Raw genomic sequence first — 14,690 nt, forward strand, 5'->3', positions numbered from 1 at the left:
TTGATAGGCATCCCTATGATAAAATAATGATTCTAAAAAGAAACACTATTTCTTATCATACTACGCTCTCTCTCCATTTTTTTTTTTTAAAAAGGTGTTTTTAACATGCGTTTGCTGTGCTTCCTTCATCTCTTCACGGTTGACTTATTTTATTGTCATAGTCTTATGTAGGTAGTGCGTATTCGAGCCGCTCTATCGAATTTGTTGTAGTGTTGCCATCACGACCACCTCATTCGCGCGACATGGGTGCAGTTTTTTCTCATTCAACAATGTGACCGCGTCGCTGTAAAAACCTACGCAGATGAGTTACTTGTAGTTGGTAAGCCGTTCCTTTTTTTCTTTCTTTCTATCCTTCTTTCTTTTTTGTTTTTCTTTTCTTGCTTATACTCGTCAATACAGTTTAAATTATTTGTCTTTGTTTTTTTTTTACATAGTGGTCACCACTTATCAAGGCCCGGAAGCCACTCGGGGATAAGCGTTATTGCGTGTACAGTAATCAATGGGATCGTATCGTAGTAATCCTTAGTATTGGAGATTTGATAAAGTGTCTTACTTAAGAGGGCGGTTTATCAGGGACACGGCATATCATACGACGTATTTTACGGCATATCAACCCTTTCTACGTTTATTTCAAGTTAATATATACCTGGTGTGAATTTCTATGCAATTAGTTCCTATTTATTTGCCCCCCCCCCTACCCTCTCTACACACCGAGGGCAGAGTTAGATACTAGGTCGGTTTTTAATATGAGAGGAAATCTAGCTCTCCCAAAAGTGGTGCTACGAATTAGGACAAAAACTAAGTATTATGGTATTCGTTCAGTGCACAATAAGATATCAATAGAGTTTCATAGCGATTAGTATTTAATGCAAAGATTCAATCATCAATTTGCATAAAGCATTCATTCTAAGTAAACGCGTTATAACTTTTTTCCAGTTTGTTTAACGAACTAAAATGTATAATAAAAGATTAAAAAGAAAATACAACCTTAAGATATCTTTTAACATCGGGATAACTTGCTAATGCACACATGAGTTAACACAATCAAACAACTGTTTAGCAAGTGGAAGTTCTGTTCTCGAGAAGGTTACGAAGCTCTCCGGTGAACGCATGCCTCAATAAAATCACTAAGTAATAATATTTGTATTTTTCTCATTTGTTTCTATTTATTTGGCTCAACACAGGAGTAAAGTAAGACACAAGGACAGTTTTTAATCTATCACTTTCCTGATGGAAACAAAAAATAGACGCTTATTCAGATTGGCACTTAAAGCGATAAACAAAAATGAAGAACATTTTTTTTTTGTACCTACTTGCTATGACGTAAAGATTTTATAGCAAATCACAAAAATTGTAGTAGTTTTTTTTATTTACAAAAAACAAAATTTGACATTTTTTTACCGACAAGTGACAGACGAGGCCATGTTTATCTAGATAACAGAATAAAGGGAAGTAATCATTGATTATTTTAACAGTTTCCACGCACATCTGGGTTGTTTGCGCTTATCCGTCGATTCATTGGACGCTTTTTTTACTCTCTTTAAAACAGAGTAAAATTTAATTTTCTTGAATAACCCCCCCCTCCAAAAAAAACCACTTAATCAAATTACGCGATATTTAGAATTTTTCATCTTCGTTCTGCGAATGGTACGTACATCATATAGACTTTTCTGTAGTTTCTTTAATTTTAAATGCCGCCATAAGTGCCAAATCTGAATAAGCACCCAAAATATATATGTATAGTCTCATCGACACTCCTCCTCAATGGGCAGCATAGATATGGTTGCGAGGATTATTATTTTTTATTATTTTTTCTAGGAATAACGTGCAGTATCTGTTCTACACTTCATATTTTCTATCTTCAGTCAGTGAAGAAGAGACCTTAGGTATTAAAAAAGACCTGTTTCAATCCACATCGGGCCCCTTTTTTGTTGGTGGGGGAGGGGATGAGGATTGCATTTTTTCTACATTTAAATCAAACTTTGTCGACCATACTGGAATCAGATAAAAACCTAGCCTCGATGTGAAAATGTTCCGATTACCAAACCGGACTTCCTGTTTTAGTTCAAAATAAATAAGCAAATTGAAATGAAAGAAAATATGTAAAACTTTTGAACACGTTTTTTTAATTTAAAAAAAATATATTTTATAGATTTATCTTGAACTAAAGCAGGAAGTCCGGTTTGGTAATAGGAACGTTTTCACATCGAGGTTAGCTTTTCACTTGACACTGGTACGGTTTCATTTAGGGTGGCCTATGTTTCTGAATCGCCACGCTCTGCATAACTGACCTTCTGGGGTGGTAAGTAAATCGCCTCAACTTAGCCACTACCTCCCCATATATATATATATATATATATATATATATATATATATATATATATATATATATATATATATATATATATATATAAACCCAAGTATGTTAGAATATAGAAAGAAGGACCAGTTTCATATATAAATTTGTACAATGGCTTAAGTAATATATTTTTCTGAACTGGTGTCAATTTCTGCCTTCGTAGGGGGCGGGAAATAGGAAGCTGAGGGGGATTACTTTGACAGAGAAAGAGGGTACTAAGTAGTTTGCTGTTAAGAATTTTAATAAATTGTTTATGACGTCAGTTTCGTTACTATTCAGCCATGCCTCGTAGAATAAACCAGAAACAGAAGTGACAATAGGGTTATAATGGTAGAATATAAAATGCAAATGTAAACATGTGACTTTAAGAACATGTTTTCATTAAGGATAAAACTGAATCTGATAGAGTAAATATAATTTGTATTATTCGGACAACTATTCTTATTTTAAAGTGCTATTGTCACGACGTTTAAACCGACCATCTTCAATTGTGATGGATGGCTCTCGTCTGGGTGAGGCCCCGTGTTTTGACAAGCTTCTGGGTTTGACCTTTACTCCTGATCTGAAATGGAATACGTACATCAATCTGTTGCCAAGGTCGCTGGAAAGATGGTGGGATCCTTCTACCGCTCCAGAAGATATCTCACTACTGATGCAATTCTCTATCTATATAAAAGCCAAGTACGTCCAAGGATGGAATACTGTTGCAATATCTGGGCAGGAGCTGCTAAAAACAGCCTATCCTGCCTTGACAGAGTACAAAATAGACCGTGGCTTAGTGGGGGATGCCCTTTTCTCTACCCCGCAACCTCTCTCCCACAGAAGAGACGTTGCGAGCCTATCCTTGTTTTATCGTTATTTCCATAGCAGGTGCTAGTCTGAACTTCAATCTCTGGTCCCCCCTCGCCAATCTTTCACGAAAAACACCCGTCTAGCCGAATCCAATGTGAAAAATTTCCCCCACTCTTTATCTGTGCCTAAATCAAAACGTGGATTCCATGAACAAAGCTTCTTTCTTAGAACTGCACGCCTGTGGAACTCTGTTCCGTCTGCCTGCTTCCCACCGGACTACAACTTGGATGTGTTCAAGTCCAATGTTAACAAAGTCCTAATGAACCGCCCCCTTAAGTAAACACTTCATCAAATCTCCACATTAACGTAATGTACTTGCAATAACCATTATCCCTGAGTGGCTTCCGAGCCTTGATAAGTGGTGATCACTGTGTAAAAAAGAAAAAGTGTATCTTGTTGAACTCGGGAATCTTTCAGTCGAATCTGCACAGAATTTCGAACAAGATATACTTGAAGAAGGTCGGAAGTTACATCGGTCGAAACTTTGTGAGAAAAACACTCAAGATGAGAAAGAGGTCGACGTAAGGTGGGATGTTGGATAAAGACAAATTAGTGTATAGGGTTTCCATTGAGGCATATATACGCATACTTATATGTGCGTCAACAACCCAGTCGGACACCCAGACATACACACATATGTGCGTAAAGGAAAAATAAAACCTGAGACAACCTTATGCATTGGGAAATTGGCTGTGTTTTCTTAAGCATAAACCATATTACTCAATTGAGTTAATGATTTAAAAGTAAAATTTATAATTAAAATTTCCAGTAATAGAAATTAAAGATTCAATAATAATACTACTACTACTACTACTACTACTACTACTACTACTACTACTACTAATAATACTACTACTACTACTACTACTACTACTAATAATAATAATAATAATACTAATAATAATAATAATAATAATAATAATAATAACAACAACAACAACAACAACAACAATAATAACAATAACAATAATAATAATAATAATAATAATAATAATAATAATAATAATAATAATAACAATAATAATGATAATAATAATAATAATAATAATAATGATAATAATAACAATAATAATGATAATAATAATAATAATAATAATAATAATAAAATATTAATAATAATACTATTAATAATAATAATAACAATAATAATGATAATAATGATAATAATAATAATAACAATAAAAGAAGAAGATGAAATATAGGTATAAGTGTAAATAAATAAATAAAGAAATAAAAATAAGACAATAAAAATAAGGAAGATATAAATAAAAGCATAATAAAATTATTAATATAAAGAAAAAGATAGAGTAAGAGATTATAGAAGAATAACTTAGTACATTGTATAACAATAGTAATAGATAAAAAAAGAATAAAATTTAGGAAATAATAAAATATATAGAATACTAAGTAGAGAATAAACAAGAATATACGGATAAAAAATTATAAGAATAATGATTAGAATGACATCATAGCAGATAAAATTAAAATACAGTAATAATTATGGAACTGATACGCTGAGAGATGTTAAATAAGTAATAGTTAAAACATAGATATAGGCGTAAATAATAAAGAATTTAGAATAAAATATTTCCAAATTTTGAAATTCAAAAATTAAAGTTTTTTTTTTTAAATCTATAAAATTTTAAAATTAAAAATAAAGATAATTGCAATAAAGGGTAATAAATTTAAATGGGGAGTTATACCTACTCATACTGTAACACTATGCTATTTAAGTATTAAATTTAAATGGGTAGTTATACCTACTCATACTGTAACACTATACTAGACCTAAGCTAACATTAATAAAATAAAAAAAGGGTAAGACTAAAATCACATTATCTCCTCCCTAACAAGCCCTCTTACAAACATAGACGCTTACACTGCATGAACTTCACCCACCCCGTTATCCATTAACAAGTAAATAGCATGTCCCTAAATCACTTTGAGGAGTGTAACTAATCAGTAGAGATATAATCCCCCACAAACTAACCCAGTAACACTAACAACGCGGGGTCGCAGAAATACCTGGATTAGAACCTAGGCGCGGAGAAAACCCTCTCAGGGCTGACGGACCCAGTAGGTCTTCCCAGATCATCCGTCTAGGAGAAGGAAAACTCTGAAACTAAACCAAAGGGGAGAGAGGCCTCTTCAGTCTTGGATGACAACCTTCCTAGAGCTGGTGACTCAAACAAATTCACCGGTTTGCAAACCTAAATTGCAAGGAGTAGATAGGCTCTGTCTATCGCCCGGCTTCCATACTCCTTCTTTGCCTATGTCAAGCGCAGAGACACTATCTCAGTGATTCGACAGAAACACCCAGCGGTAGATCTTGTTTCCTGGCTAGGGCAATGAACGCCGTTCTTCCCCATTTCCAGCATGCCCCACCCCTAAAACTGAACATTTGGGAGTGCTTGAGTATAAGATATGCCTGAGCGATTAGATTGGGTTGACCTTCTTCTAAAGGGTTGAGGGTACCGGATTGACAGTTCCTGGCTGCTGTTCCCGACTGGTAGTACAGGAGCCCTAACTCTTTGGTAGCGCTTAGAGCGGCTGCTCCATCAACAGTTGAATAATATCGGGTTGTTTGCAGTGCCATGACGCGCATGGAAAGGGACCCTGCACTCATCCCCGGTGGGCTTTCCTGAGGCCATAATCCTAATTGGAGAAAGGTCAGCTGATGGTCTACTTGTGATGCATGTCTGAAGCTCCGCATAACCTCTTGTTTAGCTCCCCCTTACCGAAACTCTTAAAAAAAATATGACGACAGTACAATCTAAAAATAAGCTTAAACCAGGATTAGGGACAAACAAATTCAACTTGCCTCCTCCCTTGAGGCTCTCATTCACAAATATCCGTGGGCTTAGAACTAACTTAGCTGATGTTGAAGCATTTCTCTTAACAAATACCCCGGATATCTTAGCACTAAGTGAGACTAACCTACACTCCTCCATTCCCTCTAACCACTTTAACATGCCTGGATATCTCCCACTCTGCCGTAAGGACTCTTACAGACATATGCACGGACTTGGAGTTTACATTCGTAATACCCTTCCCTTGACTAGAGAAACAAACCTAGAAACAGATGAGCAAGCCTTTATGTGCTTTAGACTAAACGTGCAACACAGTATTAGCTACTATTATTTTCTCTACCGCTCTCCCTCGACTCAGGACTGCTCCATAATAAACAAAGTATCTGACAGCATAGACACGGCACTGTCCCTCGACACTAGCGCACAAATACATGTGTTTGGTGACTTTAATGTCCACCACAAAAACTGGCTTGGATTCTCTACTCACACAGATGTAGCGGGCAGCACAACCCATAGCTTCGCTATATCTCACTCCCTATCACAAATTGTTACGTTTCCAACCCGTTTCCCTGACCAGCAAGAACAACACGCATCACTTCTAGATCTGTTTTTGACCACAGTTCCCGATGACTGCATAACGAAGGCCCACAGCCCACTCGGGAACGCTGATCATGCAGTGATAATGGTTGAAATCGCCCTAAACTCTAGACCAAAAACTGAAGAGCCAGTGCTCAAAACAACGAGATATTATAATAAGGCTGACTGGGAAGCCATCAGGGAACTAATTAGAGATGCTCCATGGAAAAATATTTTCTCTCTCCCTGCTGAACAATGTGCAAACGAGACCACTGACTGGTTCAAAACTGCAATCGAAGCGCATGTTCCCATGCGGAAATTTTATAGTAAGCCCCACTCTCCCCAATGGTTTACGTCGACTTGTGCAACTGCCATTACTCAAAAGCAGCATGCATACCGTAGGTTTAACCGACATAATTCCAGTTCAAACAGACTGAAGTATATAGAAGCTAGAAATAACGTTAAGAAAGAAATAGCGACAACTAAGAGAGAATTTACGGAAACCACTAAAAAGCGCATCGAAGCACAAAAACTAGGAACTCGAGACTTCTGGAAAATCTACAACAGTGTAGTAAATAATGGGCAATCAACAATTCCCCCACTAACCAACAATCACGAGGTCGTCTCCTCAGCAACCGACAAGGCTACCATGCTTGCCAGTCGGTTTGCCTCAAACTCCACACTGGACCCTTCCAACCACCCCCTACCTGACTTTCCTATGCGGACAGACGCCACACTAGACGATCTGAAAACTACCCCTGCTCAGGTGCATGCTATCATAAAAAACCTTGACACCTGAAAAGCATGTGGACCCGATCTTATCCCAGCTGTGCTATTAAAAAAGTGCTCAGCCGAAGTAGCTCCAGTTCTCTCCAAACTCTACAACAAATGTCTTAATGAAGCTTGTTTTCCGGGCTGTTGGAAAACTGCTTCTGTTGTACCAGTATTCAAGAATTCTGGCGAAAGGACAGACCCATCAAATTATAGCCCCATTAGCCTCCTCCCACTTTTTGCCAAAATATTTGAGACCATAATTAACCATACTCTAGTCCATCATCTTACAGATGCTAAACTACTGACTGACAAACAATATGGATTTAGACAAGCCCGTTCCACAGCAGACATACTCACTGTGATCTCTGAACGTATATACCATTCACTGGACAAAGCGGGGGAAGGCAGAGCGGTAGCTCTAGATATATCTAAGGCTTTTGACAGGGTATGGCATGAGGGTCTCCTCAGTAAAATCAGATCATACGGTATCACTGGTAGAATACTTAACATAATTAAATCCTTCTTAGATAAGAGAAAAATCCAGGTAGTCCTCGACGGTCGCACATCTAAACAATATGATATAAATGCGGGAGTGCCCCAGGGTTCTATCCTTGGACCTCTATTGTTCCTGATATTCATAAATGACCTCCCCGACAACATTGCCTCTGAGATGGGTATATATGCTGATGACACTACACTCTATGGCAGACACGACAGGAAGACGAATGAACACATTTCTAAAGAAATGGCAGAAACACTAGAGGAAGACCTCCAATCTGTAGTGGAATGGGGACAAAAGTGGTTGGTCGCGTTCAATGCTGCCAAGACTAAACTAGTTTCATTCAATAATTACAAGAAACCCTCTCTACCACCCATAGCAATGGCCAACGACTCTTTATCTGAGAGTCCATCTTTCAAACTCCTTGGCCTAACGTTCACAGGAAACATGAGTTGGAACAATTACATTGAAGGCATTGCCAGGGCCGCTGCAAGAAAGGTAGGCTCTCTCTACCGTGCTAGAAAACTACTAACACCCGAAACTATCCTGTACCTCTATAAGGCCACCATTCGCCCATGTATGGAGTATTGCTGCCACATCTGGGCTGGTGCATCTGCTACTAGTCTCTCGCTCCTTGACAAGGTTCAAAAGAGAGTCGCAAACCTGATAGGCCCTGAACTGGCATCTAAGCTTCAGCCTCTGTCCCATCGACGAAATGTTGCATCCCTCTGTCTTTTCTACAAGTATTTTAGTGGTGAATGCTCTGACGAACTGCAATCACTTGTGCCCCCACGACGCGAGCACCCTCGACAAACCCGACAGGCTACTAGATCCCACCCCCACACTGTAGAGATCCCTAGATGTAAAAGATCTTTTTACTCTAATAGTTTCTTCCCCAGAACCGCAAGACTCTGGAATTCCATTCTAGGTCCCTGCTTCCCCAACAGTACTGACGTGCAGAAGTTCAAGTGTAACGTGAACCGACACCTTGCTGCCCAAATCCCTACATAGTACCCCAGTAGTTGTTTCCCCTGATAGTAGCCCCCTACACCAAAGTGGCAATTTGCCTTGTTTGGGGTGAAAATGTAATAAAAAAAAATTAAAAAAATATATATATATTTGGGGTTATGAAATAGTGAGCTTAGGAAGACAAAAGGGTAGGAGGTAGTAAATTAGAAGAGAGGCAATGGTATGCAAATTGACAAGTAATCAAGACAAAGTTTCGCGTGTTATATAGTTCTTAAGAGTGTAAGAATAAAAAAGCAATTAAGATAAAGATATTTAAGAGGTACGAAAAGAAATCAAAGTGGCTAAGAATGTGGGATTTATAATGTCCACAATTAATAGAGGTTTCATTTTTTCTGATTTTCCCTTTCCTATTGTTAGAGTTAATTTTATTTGATAATGTCTTGTTATACTCTATTTGAGTGTTTTTATATCCACTGTCTTTAAGGGCTTTATTATAAAAGCTTTTATGGGAATTGAAGATTTCTTTGTTAGATGAGTTGTAACTAAGTTTTTTAATAATAGATGTCGGGATATGTTTAATCACCAATTTAGAGTGGTTGGACATAGGGTGAACATATAACGGTTTACTGTTGTTCTTTCTATATGGTTCATAGGATTTTTTTTATCAGATTGAAAGTAACGTCAAGGAAATGCCCCACTTAGATTAGAGTTAATGTCAACTTTTAGATTAATTCTTTTAAACACTCTGAGAATGTTTTTTTTTAAGTTTTTACATTTTAGCCATTAGAGTTATTTATTACCATAAGACCATTATCTATGTAAAGGATTATAGTGTCTATCTTAACCTTCTTAGTGATATTATCTAAGATGTACAGGCTCACTAGGTCAGTCATTTCTGCCGAGTTTAGGGATCCCATGTGCACATCAAAACAACAGGTTTGACACTTTTTGGTCCATTGTTCATTTTTACTAATTAAGACCGTATTTCTGCATCTTTTTGTAATGTCAATTTCGGTCTTCGTAATTCCAGAAAGAATTGAAGTGAACTCTATTACCTTCTCAAAAAAATAGATAGTAATTGAAGGATCGCCATTTTCAATATCAAAATGGATAAAAGAACAATTGTGTTTTTTAATACTAGAAAATCACCTAATTGCTTGAGGTGCATTTACCCAGAGATTTAATTTATACGCAGATTTAATTTTGTAACTGACTCTTTCCAGTATTCTTTTGCTAATTTTTCCTATTTCAGATCTAGCTGGGTTGATAAGTTTAGTTTTGAGTTTATTTATGAAGTTTGGCTTACAATCTTTAAGGAGGATATAACATTCATTAGTTTTTAATTTGCTAACTTTTAAATTGTACGTAATTTCTTTGCTATCAAGGTTTATCTTATTTATGGGGTCTGACTTAGATGTTCTATACTTTTTAGTGATATTTTCTTCAAGCAGTTTGTGGTACTCTTGTTTGGTTAGTTTATGAAAAAATGTGTCTTATCTTCTTTAACAAGAATATGTTTGAAGCTGTTAATTTCCTTGACAGTAAAATCCAGCTTTCTTTGGAAGTGATTTTTGGTTTTATACAAGGTAATTACCTTGGCAACACCCATTAAATCTTTCTCGAATAAATCCATTTGTTCTGCAGGGGGATGCAGTATCCTGGTTTATAAGGCCTAAATAATCCGCATTTTAATCCATTTGGTCGTTATCAGATTTATGCAGAAAAAACTTTGCTTCCCATTTCATTCACCCCAGCAGTAATTCCTCTATCTTCATTGTAAATTTCTCTCTCTCTCTCTCTCTCTCTCTCTCTCTCTCTCTTTATATATATATATATATATATATATATATATATATATGAGCAAACAGTTAATAAAATATGTTAAAAACACTTTGAAATGAGTTAAAGACATATTTAATCTGAAAAGGAAACACTAGATAAATGGATAGTCCTAAATTTTATATATATATATATATATATATATATATATATATATATATGTGTGTGTGTGTGTGTGTGTGTGTGTGTGTGTGTGTGACTGAATATTTTAGCCAAGTTATTCAGCGTCTATTTCTTTAAGGATTCACCTTATCTATATAAATTATACTTTCATTACTAATGATTACCTTATCTATATAAATTACTAATGATTACCTTATCTATATAAATTATACTTTCATTACTAATGATTACTATATTGACCAATTTCTACTGTACACTCTTTAACCCTTATCCTTGAGTGGCCTCTGGGCCTTGATAATGTGGTGATACCCTTGTAAAAAAAAAACTACATGGTAAAATATTCCTCAGTTTTAAGATCAACTAATTATTTAAAAAAGGCTCTTCTATTTTAAGTGTTCTAGTATTTACTTCACTTCCACTGCAGAAACGTAATACAAAGTCGAAAGCCAACACACAAAAAGGATGTGCACTGTCCAAGCATTCCCTGTTGGTATTTTGCGGTAGGCGCGCGTCAGACGATTTGCTATAAACTAATTTTTCCTCAAAGCGCAGGAAAGTAAAGCATAGATGTGTGGACATCTTAGAACTACAAAGAATTATACCTTAGGCCGACAGAAGAAATGCCACCTCGCATCAAAATATTCCAAATTGTTAGACGGATTGTCGAATACGTATTCCCGATTGGTATTAACAGCATTGTTCTAGTTAGCCGTAATTTATAAAGCATGCATCAAGTGACTTTTACTATCACTTTCACCCCCTCTCCTTGTATGTAGTTTGACCTCTTACTCCTATTGTATATCTAATGTATTACTCTCTTCTTACTCTTACTTCCCCTTCTTATTTTAGTACCCGGATATTTCATTATTCTTCACGCAGATTTTCTAGATTCCCGAAAATTCAACACTCGAGGTGAATAATATTTATAATTACTAGTTCATAATCGCTACCTTGCTTCTGTCGCTTTAAAGGAAATACTTGTTAAATTTTGTGGAAAAAATATGCTACTTATTAGTATTTGTATGAAAGAGTAAGTAACTACGATAAATGTATTTTCGTAATATTTGATATAAAACATTAGAAATGGTGTAAGGAGTTGTGTTTGAAAGATGTGATAATACAGTTTGGTAGAAAAACATAGTTGGATACAAACAAGGTAAACAGAATAAATTATAATAATGAAAGATTTCAATAATTTTTTTATTATTAAATATGTATTTACCAATATAACGAGGACAGTAGTAGTGGTGTTATGGTTTTGAATTTCCGAGGTAAATCTCATCATCAGAAAAAGTGGTTATACATATTTTCAGAAATGATGATTATACTTTGCTTTCAACGAACCCCTGTATAATCTTTATGATTTCTGTTTTGCGAATTATCAAAAACATAAAGGGTCACTTAGTTACAAAATTCATGTTTTTTTTAAAAAGTTATTATGCTATATTAATTTCTTTAAGATTATAAAACACAAACCCACTTACAATATCTGAACTCGAGTACAAATTACTTAGTAAGGCGTACTTTGCCTATTTTCTTTTTATGTCAGTCAAGCACGTATTTCTATTTTCATACAACCCCCTTCCCCTCAACATAACTTTTAATAATATACAGATTGTATTCCTCGTAAAATCTTATTGTCGGAAATGTCTGTTTAATTTTATTTGAGAGCTTTGTATAATCAATTAAATATAGTATAACGCGGTTTTTGTTTCTTATGGATGACGGTGCGCAGACGCATCGCACAATCTCCACAAGTGATCACGTTGCTGTGGAAACCTATACTGATGTAGATAAGTTACCTAAGGGTTGATGGATTTATTATGTATAATATAATATCCGTTTCGCTTCAAATTCAATATTTTATGAGCAAAGAAGGCGCGGCATAATCGCAATAATATCTGATAATAATAAAACGTGTAATGTAGACACAAAACCATTCTATTATTATTATTATTATTATTATTATTATTATTATTATTATTATTATTATCATTATTATTATCATTATTATTATTAGTATTATTATCATTATTATTATTAGTAGTAGTATTATCATTATCATTATTATTATCATTATTATTAGTATCATTATTATTAGTAGTATTATTATCATTATTATTATTATCATTAGTATTATTATCATTATTATTATCATTATTATTATCATTATTATGATTATAATTATTATTATTATCATTATTATCATTATTATTATCATTATTATCATTATTATTATTATCATCATTATTATAATTATTATTATTATTGCTGTTATTATTATTATTGCTGTTATTATTATCATTATTATCATTATTATTATCATTATTATCATTACTATTATAATTATTACTATTGCTGTTATTATTATTATTATTATTGTTATTATTATTATCATTATTATTATCATTATTATTATTATTGCTGTTATTATTATTATCATCATTATTATCATAATTATTATTATCTTTATTATCATTATCATTATTATTATTATTATCATCATTATTATTATTATTTCTGTTATTATTATTATTATTGATGTTATTATTACTATCATTATTATCATTATTATTATCATTATTATTATTATTGCTATTATTATTATTATTGTTGTGGTGGCAACCACTTATTTGCATATGCGAATAACATAACACTATAAATGGCAAGCCTAGGTTGGCCTTGGGGTGTCTTACTCAAATGCCACCGGAAGTGACGCTGAAGAGCGTACATGTCCTCCCACCAAGACTCTCTGACTCGACAACGTCATTTGTACATATTGTAAATATACCTTTTCTTTAATACACTTATTATTGCGTTATCTTGTTGTTTGCGTTTTCATAGTATTTCCTTACTAATTATTGTTCAACCTTGCAACCACAACAGTTGGCGACGAGATATGAAGCATCAAATATAACAGTTTGACGAAGAACTATTTAAAAAAAAAAAAGTACAACGCAAAGGTTGACCATTTTTTTTAAGGAATGCAAAGTGTTGACGAGCTAACGGATTTTACGCTAAAGAGAAGTTTCAACTCAAGTGAAAAAAAAACTCTAACGTGGCAAAAGCGACAATTTACGCCGTTTTCTGGGAATCCGACTTGCAAACGAATGTAAAAGTGAAATTTTGTTTGTCGCTTCACGACAAATCTTACTAAAGGACCAACTTGCAAACGAAAAGCGAACTTTGTTCTGTCGCAAAAACGACAGGTCAGACCCGTATTACGAAAAGCAAGGAAGTAACCTACGAAAAAAGTTAATTACTAAAATACTAGAGAAAAAAAAACTCAAAGAACTAAAAGTACTGCATACATTTATTCAATTGTGACTCGATTAAAAAAAAACCCAAAATTTTATTTTGTGGAAAGAGTTAAGTAAGTGCCTAAAAACGGAAAGTCAATTCCATTTCGTGATTCCAGATAAACCTGTTTTATTTTTTTTTTTGCAGCGTGACTCGCAAAAAGAATATATTATTGCAAGCAGCGATATTATTATTGAAAACAGGAGCTTACAGCAATTTGCTTTTTTGTTGTAACCCAAACCGGTGTATATGGTACATGGTACAATATTTTTTTTAACTACACACTAAAAAAAAACAAAACAAAAAAAAAACATGGAAAACTTATCAAAAATGTTCATGCAATTTTTACAAGCACAGGCTGAGCGGGATGAACGCAGACAAGCTACACAAAACGAGCTTTTGCAAACACAAGCTACACAAAACGAGCTTTTGCAAATACAAATACAGGCACAGGCTGACCGCGAGGAAAAGAGAGAAGACAGATTATTGAAATGGCAGCAGGAACAAGAGGAAAAGCAGAAAATGGCGCAATTAAAGCAGAAAAAACTGCAATTGGAACAGGAAGAAAGGCATAAGAAACTACAATTGG

At 34.6% G+C, this 14,690-nt stretch overlaps 1 protein-coding gene across 2 annotated transcripts in view; it reads left to right on the forward strand.

The window, feature by feature from the left end:
• The first annotated feature begins 210 nt into the window (after positions 1–210).
• LOC145283508 (uncharacterized) overlaps positions 211–14,690 on the forward strand; it is a 204,787-nt gene continuing 190,307 nt past the window's right edge. For both annotated transcript variants that reach the window (XM_080132342.1, XM_080132343.1), the window contains exon 1: positions 211–319. The gene's annotated coding sequence lies outside the window, so the exon portion shown is untranslated. The remainder of the gene's footprint in view (positions 320–14,690) is intronic.

This window comes from Euprymna scolopes, chromosome 8 (assembly GCF_053919585.1).
Source record: "Euprymna scolopes isolate OS-2025 chromosome 8, ASM5391958v1, whole genome shotgun sequence".
NCBI classification, from domain to species: Eukaryota; Metazoa; Mollusca; class Cephalopoda; order Sepiida; family Sepiolidae; genus Euprymna; species Euprymna scolopes.